The sequence below is a fragment of the Camelus bactrianus genome, chromosome 34 (genome assembly GCF_048773025.1).
Source record: "Camelus bactrianus isolate YW-2024 breed Bactrian camel chromosome 34, ASM4877302v1, whole genome shotgun sequence".
Classification (NCBI taxonomy): Eukaryota; Metazoa; Chordata; class Mammalia; order Artiodactyla; family Camelidae; genus Camelus; species Camelus bactrianus.
In genome coordinates, this window is record NC_133572.1 from 12,535,742 (window position 1) to 12,550,212 (window position 14,471).

A 14,471-nucleotide genomic window follows, 5' to 3' on the forward strand; every position below is an offset into this window, starting at 1 on the left:
ATAATTTTACTTAAAAATAGAAAAAGAGAGCTGACTCAAAATCATGCATTTTAATGCACTGTTTCATAAGACTCATGCACATGATTTAAATTTGGCATCACTAGCTTCAATAAACTTATGTTTAGTTTTTTTTATTTATTTATATTGAAGTACAGTCAATTTACAATGTTGTGTCAATTTCTGGTGTACAGCACAATGCTTCAGTCACATAGGAACATACATTCGTTCTCATGTTCTTGTAGATTACTACAAGATAATGATTATGGTTCCCTGTGCTATCCAGTATAAACTTGTTGTTTATCTATTTTATATATATTATCTGCAAATCTCAAACTCCCAATGCTTAGTGTTCACTGTTTAAAAATAGCTGACATTTATTAAGGATTTCCTTTGAGTGAGGCACTTCGATAAATACTTTTTATATATTAAATTAGATAATTCTAAAAATAACCCTAAGTAGTAAGTGTGATGATTACCTCTACTTTAGAGATGAGAAGATTGAACCTGGGGGGGTTAAATAAATTGTCAGGGTCACTCTGCTAAGGGCCATTTATGGTTTGAATCCAGATCTTTGCTCTATATTATGTCATATAAGAGAATACATTCTCGTTTGAGGTATTCTGTGAATTATCTGACAGAGGCTCTCATAGGCTAATCAGATAGAAACTCTCTGTCTTCAGATATGAAGGGCTGTCTGTGAACACCTGGACCTAAACTCCTCACCCAAGGATTTGACTACAGAAAGAATTTAGGAATCTTGACTTTGAAGTAAGAATGATACCTGTTCATTTACTACAGTAGTTTTAGATCTCCTACTTTTTTTAAATCCTACTTTTTTAAGTGAATAATTGTAGTCAGATTCTGTGTTATGCAAGATAAAACTATGTAATATTACTTAATATGCCACATTCAACATATGGGCTAGAATAAAGCAGTTATGTAGCAGAATTACTCACTGGACAAGTCATGTGACATTTTTCTTCTATGGCAAAGTTAGGTACAGGACATTAAGTTAATTGAGTTAAGTCTTCATGTCATGAAACTGTATAACCACAACCTTAGGCAAATATATCAGAGAAAGTTTTTTAATATTATCCCGCAGAGGGAGATTGCATAATAGCCATTCACACTGTCATTTTTAATGCTGTATTTTTCATAGTTTCCTATAGCATCCTGACAGGTAAAACCTGGGGTAAGCAAATGTTTTGATACTTTGAAGACTATTGAAGTGGTAAGCTTAGTTCTTATAGGCAGCTAAATGTAACCTACTTTATAGGAGTGAAAAAAATTAATAAAAATATGTCAGATGTAGATGAAGAAGAGAGAGATTCTAAAGTAATTTCCTAAGGAAGTTAGAAAAAGATCTTGGTGTACAGCATGGACTCTAGTTAACAGCGCTTTGTTATATGCTTGAAAGTTGCAAGGAGTAGACCTTAGAAGTTCTCACCCACGCAGAGGTAACTATGTGAGGTGATGGATGTGTTAACTAACCTTATTTTGGTAGTAATTTCACTATATATATAAAGTCATACAGTACATCTTAAACTTACACAATGTTTATGTCAATTATATCTCAGTAAAGCTGGGAAAAAAGTCTCAAGAAAAATAGGTTGCATTCAGAAGTGCATTTTTCCTTTATTCTAGTGTGGGCTCTGGAAACATGGGAGGGCTTTTAATATATAATCTGCATTTATTGGCTTTATCTTAAAGACTGCAAAGACAGATTCAGAGATGGGATAGATTACAAGTACTGTGGCTATGAGGTTCTCATTGACGACTGGTATGATTTCGCCTTCAGTATCTGGAAGATAGTCACCCTCAGTCAGGATGTTTTAGCCTTGAAATCAGTGAAGAAATGCAATCAAATGGTAGGTCTTGGGCTAGTAGCAATATTTTCCACTTTCTTCTCATAAAACTTAAGTGTCTTATGAAAACTATACCTGTTCTTGAAGCAAAGTAATGTTGAAGTTAAAGTTTCACAATTTACAGATGTAGGAAAAAAACCTCAGTATGCTTAATCAGAGGAAAAAAGTTTAAATAAAATGAGAAAATATCCCTAAACAGGAATTTGAAAAAAAAATGTTGGAGGGAATGGTGAAGTAAAAATACCACAGGTGGATTCCTCATATGAAGTATCTCATATATATATATATATATATATATATATATATATATATATATATATGTGTGTGTGTGTGTGTGTGTGTGTGTGTGTGTGTGTGTGTGTATACATATATATATATATATATATATATTTTTTTTTTTTTTTTTTTACCAGTTGGTGTGTTCTCATTTTTATAATTTTCTTGGTGTCTATTTAATGGGTAGAGTTTTAATATGAAATGAGTAGTTGAAATTTTTTTTGAGTGGCAATGAAAATACAAATGTCATTTAACAAACTCTAAACCATATCCACCCAGTTGCAACCATTGATGGATTTGGTTAACTGTTTGAAATGAATTCTCCTCCGTCATCCTCTCTTCTCTTTAGTAAGTGCCGTGAGACCGTCTTCAATCCCAAATGAAGCAAGACAAACATTATCAATGAACAGCTGTTGGTGGTGGTCTCCAGCTGACCTTGGAGCAGATTGTTTCTCATTAGGGGGCTTATGTGAATTCTAGAACATCCTAGAAAAATACTGGTGGGAATCTAGGGCCTGGATGACACCTGTGAAGAATACACAAAGGCAGGGGCTAGCAAATTCACCATATCTCGTCTGATACTACAACTTGAACATCTTACTATTCTTGAGTTCATGTGTCTGCACAAAGCTACTGTGTAGACCAGTCGTTTGCAAATTGGGGTCCACTGGCTCCAAAATTTTACCAAGATACTAAGATACTATTTTTCACAGGATCTACGTGAATGCTGTCCTTTGGGCTGATTCTGCTTCAGCTTGGGGTTAACTTCCAGCAGCATCTACAAAAGATCATGGTCACCTTAGGCATGAGATGATGCTTTTAGTTTTAGTGAAAATTTTGGGGTCACTAGAAGTCTTGATATCCTATAAGAGACAGGATTTCATTTAAGCATGCTCATCCAACAAAATTGTTTTGGAGTCTTCTTTCCTGTTTTATTTCAACAAGCAGAAACTTGTATCCTTCTTTCTCAAGAGCACTTCTTTTGAGTCAGGAAAAAATTAATCTATTTCTTTCCTCCTGAAAAGTTATTTCTATTTTTATGCTGCTCATTAAGTTTTCATTAAGTTTATGCTTTTAATTCTGTTTCAGTGTTTCTTGTACATCCTGGTTTTACCCAATAGTCCAGTAAGAAATGTGACTAAATTTGTAAGTAAAGTCTCCTTAGTCCTATAATTATTGGGTTGGCCAAGGGATGACTAGAAATTAAGGAACTGTAAAGTTTTAAGTCAGTGTCCAGAAGAAACAAAACAAAGCGCACTATTTTAGGTGTGAATCTTCTTTGTAAGACTAATTATCTTCCCCTTATGTGTAAATTCCAATTATTTCCTCGTTTGCTGTTCATACTGTATACTACTTAAATCTTGTCTCAAATTACTTTGCCAGTTTAAAAAATGAATTAGAATTTTTAAAACTCAACAATACATAGTTCAATTTTAGCAAATCTGATTATGATATGTAATAGAAAAAACGTTTGGAATATATTCAGATCATTCTGGGAGATAATTTCAACAAAGCAGTTGGCATCGGCAAGGGGACTTCTGAGAAAGCTTAGGGGTGGTTCTGTTCAAACTTGAATTAAACCTCTTCCATTGTAAATGGTTTATAGTCTTTCTATTATGAATTTCTACTCTTTGTTATTTCATATGTTTTGAAGTCACATTGTGACACATAGGGAGTGGTTTTCTTTTTCTTTTTTTTTAAACAGGAGAAAATCAAACACAGTTTAGTAACATGGAAGAGACCTAGAAGAAGTGAGTAAACCCAGGAAGTTTGCTGACAGTGCTTGTTAGCACCATTTAATTAGAGAAAGAAATTCTCAGTGAATATTTCATGTTGATTTGTGGTGCTCGTGTTCCCTTTTTTTTTTTTTTCTTTTTTCTTTTTGAAAACAATCATGGAGCAAAGTCCAGGCAGCTTCCTCTCATTATTCACAAACATGAGTTTCCTTAAAATGTGTTGGAAAGAGCAAATAGCTAGAACCCAGAACTCTTGGAGTGTAGGTTTTATCTTACTGTGTCTGAGTCGTTTGACTCTGCCTCTCTGAGCCTCAACTTCTTTTTCTGTAAAATGAGAATAACTGCCCGGCCTGCTTTCAAGTTAGACTCAAATGAAAAAGTTCTTTGTAAATTCTGAAAGATTTTATTACCATATCTTCAAATTAAAGGAAGCATATTTTTCATGCTTCTCTGATCATGGAGATAAACTTACACAATGATTTCATGTTCTTGGTAAAAGTTACAGTGTGTCGCCCTACAGATTTAACAGCAATTTCCTGTGAGCTGTTGATTTTGAACCACTTAGGGAGTTTTACCATCATATCCATCATGGAAGCATCTAGTGTTGTTAAATTTGCAAGCAGATGTGCCCATTTCAAATCCTAGCTTCACCTCTTATTAGGTATAAGACTTTGGGCAAATTTCTTAACCTTGTTAAGCCTCAGTTGTCTTTGGAAAGGGGATAATAATACCTACTTGATACAGTTGTTGTGAGAATTAAATGAGGTATATTTTAAAAAGCGCCCAGCACACAGAGGACTTCAGTAAATGCTTGCTCTTTGGTGATGTTGATGGTAATGTAGGCGTAAGAGGCAGGTGACTGATGGTTGACTCCTGAGCTGGGCCAGCCAGTTATTAAGCTGATATGAACAACTCAGTGGGGTGGAGGGGAGACAGGTAAGTTCTTAATAATAGGCAGATAACTGTGTTATGAGTTATTATAGATTTTCTATACTAGTTAGATTTTCCATGTCAAATACATCTCAATTAAGAAATGCCGGTGGGGAGTGTATAGCTCAGTGGTAGAGTATGTGCTCAGCATGCATGAGGTCCTGGGTTCAATCCCCGGTAAACCAAATTACCCCACCTCCTCCAAAAGAAACGTATTCCTTTGTTAGCAAGGATAACTTGCAATGCGGGCAGAAACATGAGTACAGTTTTTCTCTGACTTCTTTAACAATGATCTTGAAAATGTTTTACTTGTTGAAATTTTATATATGATTTTATAGTCTATAGTACCTGAGATATGTGTTTCCTTTGTGGTCAATACATTTGTGGTCCTTCTTAAATAAAATTAACCTAGAGAGGAAGGTGTTAATCTTTCAAAATTGCAGTAACTAGCTAGTGACATCACAAAGTATCTCATTCTCACGGTCAGAGGTTATCTTTTTTTCCCTCTGGAGATTTTCATAATGCTCAAATATTTATAAACTAAGCCAATATAATTTTTTTCTCAAATATGGGCAACATTTGCTCATTTGGGAACTTGGACTCCTCTGGATTTTGTCTTTGCTTTCTTATTTGCCTGTCTTTGGGGTATTTTAAGAGTCATTAGCATGACAGTGAGTGGGGCGGAAACATAAAAGATTGAAATTAAAATTGGCCTGACAGTCTCCTGCATCAGCCTTGTGATGTGAGTCATCATAAGGGTTTTGTTTTTTTTTTTTAATAAGAAATAGAGCCCCCAAACTTTTCTGGCAAATTCTGCAGCTAGTTCTAGCTGTAAACGTGACATTTTACAGAGCATGTGTTGGGAGAAGACATGGGTGAGAGGGTGATCTATGAAATTTTGGGGGAGATTTTTCAAATGACATTGTCATTCTCTCCAATACTGAGAACCTCAGGGCCAGAAAGAAAAACAGAGTAGCAGAGAGACAGACAGACAGACAGACAGACAGACAGACAGACAGACTGACTTGAGCCTTGCTGAGTGTTCTGAGGACTTGATCCTTCTGCAGTTGTCCTCTCATGAACTAAACCACAGGATTTTCTGAAGCAGAGCAGCAGAGAACCAGGCATCACAGGAGGGAGCTGGGGAGTGAAAAAGCACTCTGGAGGAGTAAATAGGGACAAGCAGGGGAAACATGACAGTGTAGCACAGCTCACAAAGCCAGCCAGCCCTGCTCCTAAGTGTGTGTTCAAAGTGTCCAGTGATTTTCCAGCTCCAAGGTGACCACACAGGGTAGAGAACGAGAGATCACAGAGGGGAACTAACACGTTTAGAAGGAAAAAGGATACAAGGGGTGGAGGACATACAAATTTTCAGTGTAACCTTAAAGGTACAATAATGCAGCATCGTAGGAGAGAAGAAGGAATCTATAAATCTTTGGCAAACTGTCCACATACCAGTAAGCGTGGAAGAAGAAAGAAAAGGCAAACTGATGGCAACGGAGAGGACTCGGGACAGACTGAGACTCAGATTTAGCTGTCCAGGATCCAAAAATGATCCTGAGCTTACTGTGGCAGGAGGTGTCAGTGGTCACAATTCCTAGAACGAAGGCGGTGGAAATTAGTGGTAAGACTTAATTTAAATGTTTAGTCAATTCACATATTGTTTTTTTCCCATGATCCATAATTAATATTAAGCAAGTCCTTTTTCTTAGTTCAAATTCTAGCCTAAGAAAAGAAAAAGCAATTATATCAAAAACAGTGGGGCAGCAGAGTATCCATTTTACTGTTCTTTGTACCTGCTTTCTGTTTCAGTATTTTTTGAACGAAAGGTGTTCAGTTAACCTTTATTGAACTAAATGGAAAGAAATTTCTGAGGTTTTTCTTTCTACCTCTGGCGTCATTGTAACTTTTCTCTTGATTCTCGGAGGCTGACTGGCTCACTCAGTGTTGGGGTCAGCTGGGCCAGATGCTCAGTGTGGGAAGTTACATAGTTTGGAGCCCTGGAATGCGTTGTTTATGCTAATGAACACACGGCTGTCTTCTACACAGTGAGACTGCCACTCAGCCATTAGTTAGCACTCTTCCCAGGCCTGCCCTTTTTTACGCATTTCAAGTCTGAGGATACGTTCTGGGCTCTTGTTTGTTTTCTTGTTTTAAATCACATTCTACTTATCTGAGACCAAGCGTAATGTTTTCTTTATTCCCTATCTCTTAGATAGGGCTCACCTGCTTGCCAACAGTACGTCTTCAGAGCCTAGTAAACAGTATCCCTGTGTAGCTTCCTCTCATTAGTTTGTCTGTTTTCTCTTAGTCCAGGATGTGTCACATTGCAGACAGATGGACATTATTGCTACAAGTCTCTTTTACCTTTGATTGTTAAGAGGGGTGGTAGAGGGAAATTCGGGAGAGTGTGCTTCTAAAATTATTTCTACGGGCTTCTAGAAAAAGAGACCAGAATTGGGAGTGGAGGTGAAGGGAATTGGATGAAGGTGATCAAAAGGTACAAAATTCCAGTTACAAGATAAACACCATGGATGTCATATACAACATGATACAGATATGGACACTGCTGCATTTTATATGGGAAAGTTGCTAAGAAAGTAACTCCTAAGAGTTCTCATCACAAGGAAAGCAATTTTTTTTTCTATTTCTCTAATTTAGTGTCCGTGTGAGATGACCCATGTTCACTTAACTTACTGTGGTCATCATTTCATGGTGTGTGTGAGTCAGATCATTATGCTGTCCACCTTAAACTTATACCGTGCTCTATGTCAGTTATACCTCAATGAAACTGGAAGAAAAAATGCTAATGTAAGTTATTGACATAATGAATTTAAAAACATTTTAAGAATCTCTTAACAAAGGCTATGAATTGAAGTAGTTGAATATCCAAAGTGTTGATATATTAGACACCATAGATCTTTGCCACTGTGCTCTTTCTTGTAGAGTAGGATTACTTTTGTTATTGTCCCTCTAGAAACATTTAAGTGGCCACTATGCACTAAGTTTTGAGCAAAGAAGTAGAGATGAAAAAATGAAAAGAGAAATTTAAAAATATGTTCCACATGTCCGCCTAACCAAGTAAAGGAATCTCTCTGCATTTTACATGACTGTTCAGCTTCCCTTTCAGTTACAGAGAATAAATTGTGTGAAATTCCAAGACTCTCTGGATCCGATTCTCTTCCTCTACTCGGGAACTTTGCTCCTGCTATTACACCCTCCTCCTGCGTCAGACGTGTCCCTCTTTATTGCCTCATATCTATTAGCAAATGCCCATGCTGAAATCTCTCTCACTTTTAGAAAACCCATTCTGGATGGCTTGTGTTGTTCCACTTTACAGCTTGTTGAAAGATCATTTTCAAAATAAAAAGTAAGAACATTGTTCTCTTACAGATACAAAGTGAACAAACAGTAGTTTTTATTTAACTTAATTATTAATGAGAGAAGCAGTAAGACACTACAGGTAGTCAAAGAAGAATTCAACCACTTCCCACCCATTGGGATGATTGGCTACTATGAAAAAAACCCAGACAGGAACAGGTGTTGGTGAGGACGTGGGGAAATTGAAATCATGGTGCATTGTTAGTGGGGATGTAAAATGGTGCGGCTGCTATGGAAAACAATATGGTAGTTGCTCAAAAAATTAAAAATAGAATTACCATATGATCCAGCAATCCCACTTCTGGGTCTGTACCCAAAAGAATTGAAAGCAGAGTCTTGAAGAGATACTTGTACACCTGTGTTCATAGCAGCAGCATTCTTATTAGGTAGAACCAACTCAAATATCCCTTGAGAGATGAATAAATAAGCAAAATGTGGTCTATACATACAATGGAATATTATTCAGCCTTAAAAAGGAAGGGAATTCTGACACTGCTGTAACATGGATGAACCTTGAGGATATTATCTAAGTGACAGAAAGCCCGTCACACAGATATTGCGTGGTTCCACTGACCTGAAGTTTCTAGAGTGGGAAAATTTGTAGACATAGAAAGTTGGACGGTGGTTGCCAGGAAGTTGGGGCTGGGGGACAAAGGAGGAGTAGGGAGTTACTGTTCAATGGGTTTAGAATTTTTCAAGATGAAGAGAGTTCTGGAGATGGATGATGGTGATTTACAACAGTGTGAATGTCCTTACTAGTGAGCCACACACTTAGGAATGCTGAAGATGGCAAATTTTTGTTATATTCATGTTACTACAATTAAAAATTAAAATGTGAAGAAAAAAGAATTCAAAGAGAAGACATATTTATAGGTTAGAAATATATTAATAAATGTGCAAACAGAAGCTGGACTGGCTTCATCCACTGTGGGGGAGATGTCAAAAGAGCCTGTAGGGGGCAGAATTCAGTTGCATGGCCGAGACAAGAATCATTTTGCATCGCCATGAGTTATCTATGATTTGCCAAGTTGTAAGATAGCCCCCGTAGAATCAGATCACCTGGAAGAGTGTGCTCTAAATATTGCACAGAGTTTCCCACTGAAGGACACATTTTTCTCTACAGGAACACACGGAGTAGACTATACTCATGATCTTTCCTATTTATGCTAGACTAAAAATGGCTACAAATTATTTTCAGCTCCTTCCATCAGGGGGTGGAGTCTGTTTCTGGCGGGTCTTTTCTCACATGTTTTGAGCAACAGAATGTGGCGGAAGTGACCTTGTGCAAGTTCTGAACATAGACCCTACAAGGCCTCGCAGCCGCCCCTCTTGCTGTCCTGGAAAAGCTACATGGATAGGCCTGAGCTGGCCGACTAGAGAGACCAGGCCACCCAGATGGAACTGTCAACCCACAGAACTGTGAACCCAGAAATCACTTATAAGCCACTAATTTTGGAGTGATCTGTTATACAGCAAATGTTAACCGTGTTATATCGGGGCGTAATGATACATCCTTTCGGTGACTAACCCCTGAATTTTTCCCGTTCCTCACATCTCAGCCCTTAGAGTTACCATATTGTCCTTTTCTTAAAGCAGCATCTGACCTATTAGCAAATGCGAACTCTTCCTTCAAAATACATCCCAGCCCTGACCACTACTCACTACGTTGGCTTGTTCTAAGAATTACCTTAATGAAAAATGAACATAAAAGCCTTATGAACCACGTACAGAAATCTTGTCCTTTTACTTTAAGCAGACACGTTTCATTCTAATACTTATAGCACTGTACCGTAATTATTTGTTTAGATGTCTGTTTTCCCTGAAAGACTGTGAGCATTCTGCAGACGACAACCACACTGACATCAATGAAAAATCAAAGAAATAGAAAATCAGTGACAAGGTCCATGAAAAATGAAAGTTTCAGAGCGGTAGCAGGAAGAAGGCAGAAGGACCTCAGGGACGACATGGTGTTGTCTGACACGGTCGTGCAGCACGTCAGACAGACTAGACATGAGCAGGAGAAAAGAGACGATGCTGCTGGAGACAAGTTCTTAAATGTTTTTTTTTATAATTTGTACCAGGATGAAAGGTAAGAGGCTGCCCTTGTCCCATGAAAATCTCAAAGTTTTACTGAAGGCCTACAAAAGATGTATTTCACGGCCACTACTCTGGGCTTTGAATTGTTCTCCTGCACAAATTTGCTGCTACACAAAAGCTAGAATGTTAGACTCTTAAGTTTAAAGGCAAGGTCAAGTAACCCAGCTGGCTCTACGTCTCCTCCAATGCCTTCAGTGAAAAGGATGTCATCAAATAAGATGGTGTTCTGTGAAGTGGTGCTGCAAATTCAGGATGAAATGTCTGGCTAAGTGCTATTGGAGTTCTTACATATGCAGCACATTTCCCTTCTTTCTCAGCCCTCCCTCAACCTCCATCCCCACCAACCAGGGTTTCATAAGGTTTTACTTCCTTTGTTTGTACTATGAAAATAAGGGTTCCCTTCCTCTTTCATCAGCTACAGCATTGTCTTATAATAAATTCATTGTTCCAAACTGCACATGCTTCCTTGTAAATTTTGATCTGTTTCTCTTTCTCTACTCCATTCTCCTTGTGCATTGCTGGTCTAATGTAAGACTAGATGGCAAAACCATCATTCTGCAAGAAACTTACCCTTACAAGCATGGAAGAAATAAGCAAATGAACATAACCATAATTAATGTAAGTCGCTAAGTCTTCTAAACAGGTCTTCTGAATGATACCACATTTCACTTCATCAAGCTAGCAAACAACAAAATGGAAGCTCTGTTGATGTTAAGTGGTTTCCCTTGTTTGCTGTAGAACTAAGATTTTTTTTTTTTAAATAAAGGAGGTCACAGAGGAACAGTGGGTCATAAACCATATGCATTTCTTGGATCACATAATGTTTTATTGATTGAATTATATGTAGGGATTTATTGGAACTGTGGTTTAACACTCCTTTTAAAGTCTTTTATCACTGCCCCGTCAATGGAACAAACGGGCCAAAATACTTTTAGAGTTTAATCATTTACCTAGGTAGTGGGATAGGAGTAAATAGGAGCTAGATGGGGAAGGTTAGAGCGTTAATGAATGGTGCTCCATGTAGAAAGGAGGACTGATTGATAACATCTTCACTATTTTGATGAACAGGCTGACATACATAGTTGTGCAAGTTTTGCATTGTACAGTTCTAGGGGGCGCCATTTGCTTTTGTAGTTATTTTGTATTTCTTTAATTATAATGGCAATTTTTTGTTTTTAGCAGATGTTAGTACATTGCCTTAAGAAAGTGTCAGATTCTTCTAACTTTTGCAAAGATGCTTTTGGATTAGTTGAAGGGTTGCCTGATGATTATCAGAGAATCCTACCCCTACATACTTGCCTTGGGTAATATGAATGAAATACAGTATTCCTGAACCTCAGATTCCTCCTTTGTAAAAAATAGTTTAAAAAATGCACCTCAGTGTAAGGATTGTTATGGTTATATGAGAATCTGTACAGAAAGTGTCCACCACACAGCTGTAAATGGAAGGTATTATTATTACAAATGCTGTTATAACATTCTCATGATTTGTTTTAACCTACTGAATAATAATTTTCTATATGCTGCCTTTACAAGGAGTTTTAAAAAATATATCCGTGTTTGTGATTTGCGTACAACTACTAATTGAAATCTAATAAAAGGGACACACTGGTGGTAGTTTATAAAAGAATTTTTCCAATATGAATTTTGTTTTCATTGTGAGATACTGAATTTCAAAATAAAATTACTAAATCCATGCCTGAGTCTCAGATACGTTCTTCTATATTCAGCCAATGAAATGTTATAATAGTTAAATGTTTTGTTCGCCATATTAGGAAGCATGCTTTCATATCCATATTTTTATGATCACTGTTTATTTGGTGTCTTCAGTAAACAGGGTATTTTATGTTCTATAGAAATTAATTTTATCTGAACTGGACAAGTGTTATTACTGATACCTATTGCTATGAAAGATTACTTGGGTGGGTAGGTCCCAACCCCTGGTCAGACTTGATTGGGCCAAGGTGGAATGTGACTCAAGAGTGAGCCAATCAGATTCACTCTCTTGGTAATTTGAACTCAGAACCCGAGAGACTCCGTTAGGCGGCCATGGATGTTCTACCTGTAAGTTAAAAAGACTTGGAGGCAGGAAACGAAACTCATTTGAAAGTTGCTCTTATGGAGAAACAAACAAAAAAAAATAACTGCATTGCAGAAGATGGTCTAAAAGGGAAGTAGAAAAGTTGCCTGAGAGAGGAAAAACTGCCTTAGGAGTTTTTCATGTTTTATCAAACTAAATATGTTTTCCGTATTTGGCTACTCCAAGACAACTTTGAATCTCTTTTAAATTCCTTCACTCGAGCTGGTTTGAGTAGATTTCTGTTATTTTCAACTGAAAGATCCTTAAGATGCTTGTCTTGTTCCAAGAAGGATTCAAGCTGGTTTAATATGGTTATGCCTTTTTTGTGAGCCACTGTTCTTCCAATGAAACACACACACACCATTCCAGACCATGAGCAGTGAGAACTGCTCTCTTCTTGCGCTTATTAATAATCCTGATTACTTTTTCTGGGAGGTGAAGACTCAATTCAAATCTTTCTAGTCGTTTCTGGATCTTAACCCTGTGAAATTTGGGAGACCATTAAGAACAATTTTTAGCCATTTAAAATGCTTAATTGTGATTCCCCCTGAAAAAGGGACTGGAGAATAGGGTGGTGTTGCCTTTGCCTGAAAGCACTGTGTACAAAGGTATTTGGAATAGCTCTTGTGTGGCAGTCTTTGTAGGGGACATGACAGAGCTGCGTAATTTTGCTGAGTAGGAAAACTAGAATAAAGAATGTCTTCTTTATCCCCTAAGAACTGAAATTTAGCACTCACAGTTCTCTACTGGCTTTCATTATATCTTGTGGAATTCAGTGTAGTTTTTTCTTTACTAATTAATGAAGCCATTGGTCTGATCTTGTAGCAGAACACAGAGCATTCCATCCCCATATGGAACCAATATTGCTACACTTGTGGGAAGTTTTCTAAGGTTAATAATTTGATTATGGGAATAATAAAATGAGGGGGCCCTCTTTTTATAACAAAATCTTTGACAATGGAAGAAGACCATAGCCTGAAAGTGGAGCAGATCTTGCCACTTGGAATTCAGATCGAAAACCACTGACTACCATGATAAATAATGTAAGGTGATGCTTTTACTGTGTACTGACTTTGATGAAAACCATATACTCTAAAGGCCATACGCTGGGTGATCATTTGATTATTCTGTGCCTGTGGATACTCATGTGTCCCCTGTGAAAGGAATTATGAATTGTACATTTGGCAGTCGTTGGACTTATGTCTAAATGCAGCTGCTTCTGGGTAAAGAGAGCAGCTATTTGACATTTGCACCCAAATTTACTGAAGCAGGAAGCAAGAGCTTGGATTATCCCAGTGAAATAGCCAAGTAGTCTGTTGTGGTTTGGGTTATGGTATGCTTTGCCTTTATCTCCACAAAACAGTTTCATTTTGTTGGGGTCATTTTCCAGTTTTTTTCTAGGTAGCCACATGGTAATGCGATTTGATAGACTTCCAAGACACCACTCAACATTTGTAAATTATATTTTAAGACTTTGAATTGTTTTGCCTTCAGAAAGAGGAGAACAGAAGGAAATTTGGAGGGGAAAAAGCAAACTTTTCCCATTACGAAGATTACTGAAAGGTGAATAAAAGTGTCAGATGCCTTGGGGAGGTGAAAAATAACTGATTCAATAATATTATAAAGTGAGAAAATGTGGAAGACAGAAACAAGCATGGGACAATTAAATGGAGCAGGACTCTGTACTTCCTTAAAACAACAGTGAGAATATAATTTGGTGTTTGAAAACAAAAAATACTTTTAAATCGGTGGTCATGTAACATCATGGGATTATCTGAAAGCATTTCCATAACCCAACCTTGTTAATTTACTTGGCAAACTATGACTAAGTTAGCTGCTTGAGGGGTACACATTGGGATGATACAGGAATTGTAATGAAAGGCTGTGTTATGTCTTCTGCAGGGTAACCTGGGCCCCCGACAACTGGAAACCTGACAGACCTTCAGTAAAGACCAGGAAAGGATGAGCTGTGGTGAGTACAATACTTATTTATATGCAAGTAGTGCTTCTTCAAGTGCTTGATCTCAGTTTGTCTACTTAAGTTGTTTAATCAATTCCCTAAACTCCTGGAATTGTTCAGAAGTGTAATTGGAGTAGTAAAACATT

At 37.3% G+C, this 14,471-nt stretch overlaps 1 long non-coding RNA gene across 1 annotated transcript in view; it reads left to right on the forward strand.

Annotated features, from left to right (window-relative positions):
- The window catches only part of LOC141575935 (uncharacterized), a 273,778-nt gene that overhangs the window by 140,820 nt on the left and 118,487 nt on the right, over positions 1–14,471 (forward strand). Inside the window, exon 2 of the long non-coding RNA XR_012504044.1 lies at positions 14,268–14,337. This is a non-coding gene — a long non-coding RNA (uncharacterized LOC141575935). The remainder of the gene's footprint in view (positions 1–14,267; positions 14,338–14,471) is intronic.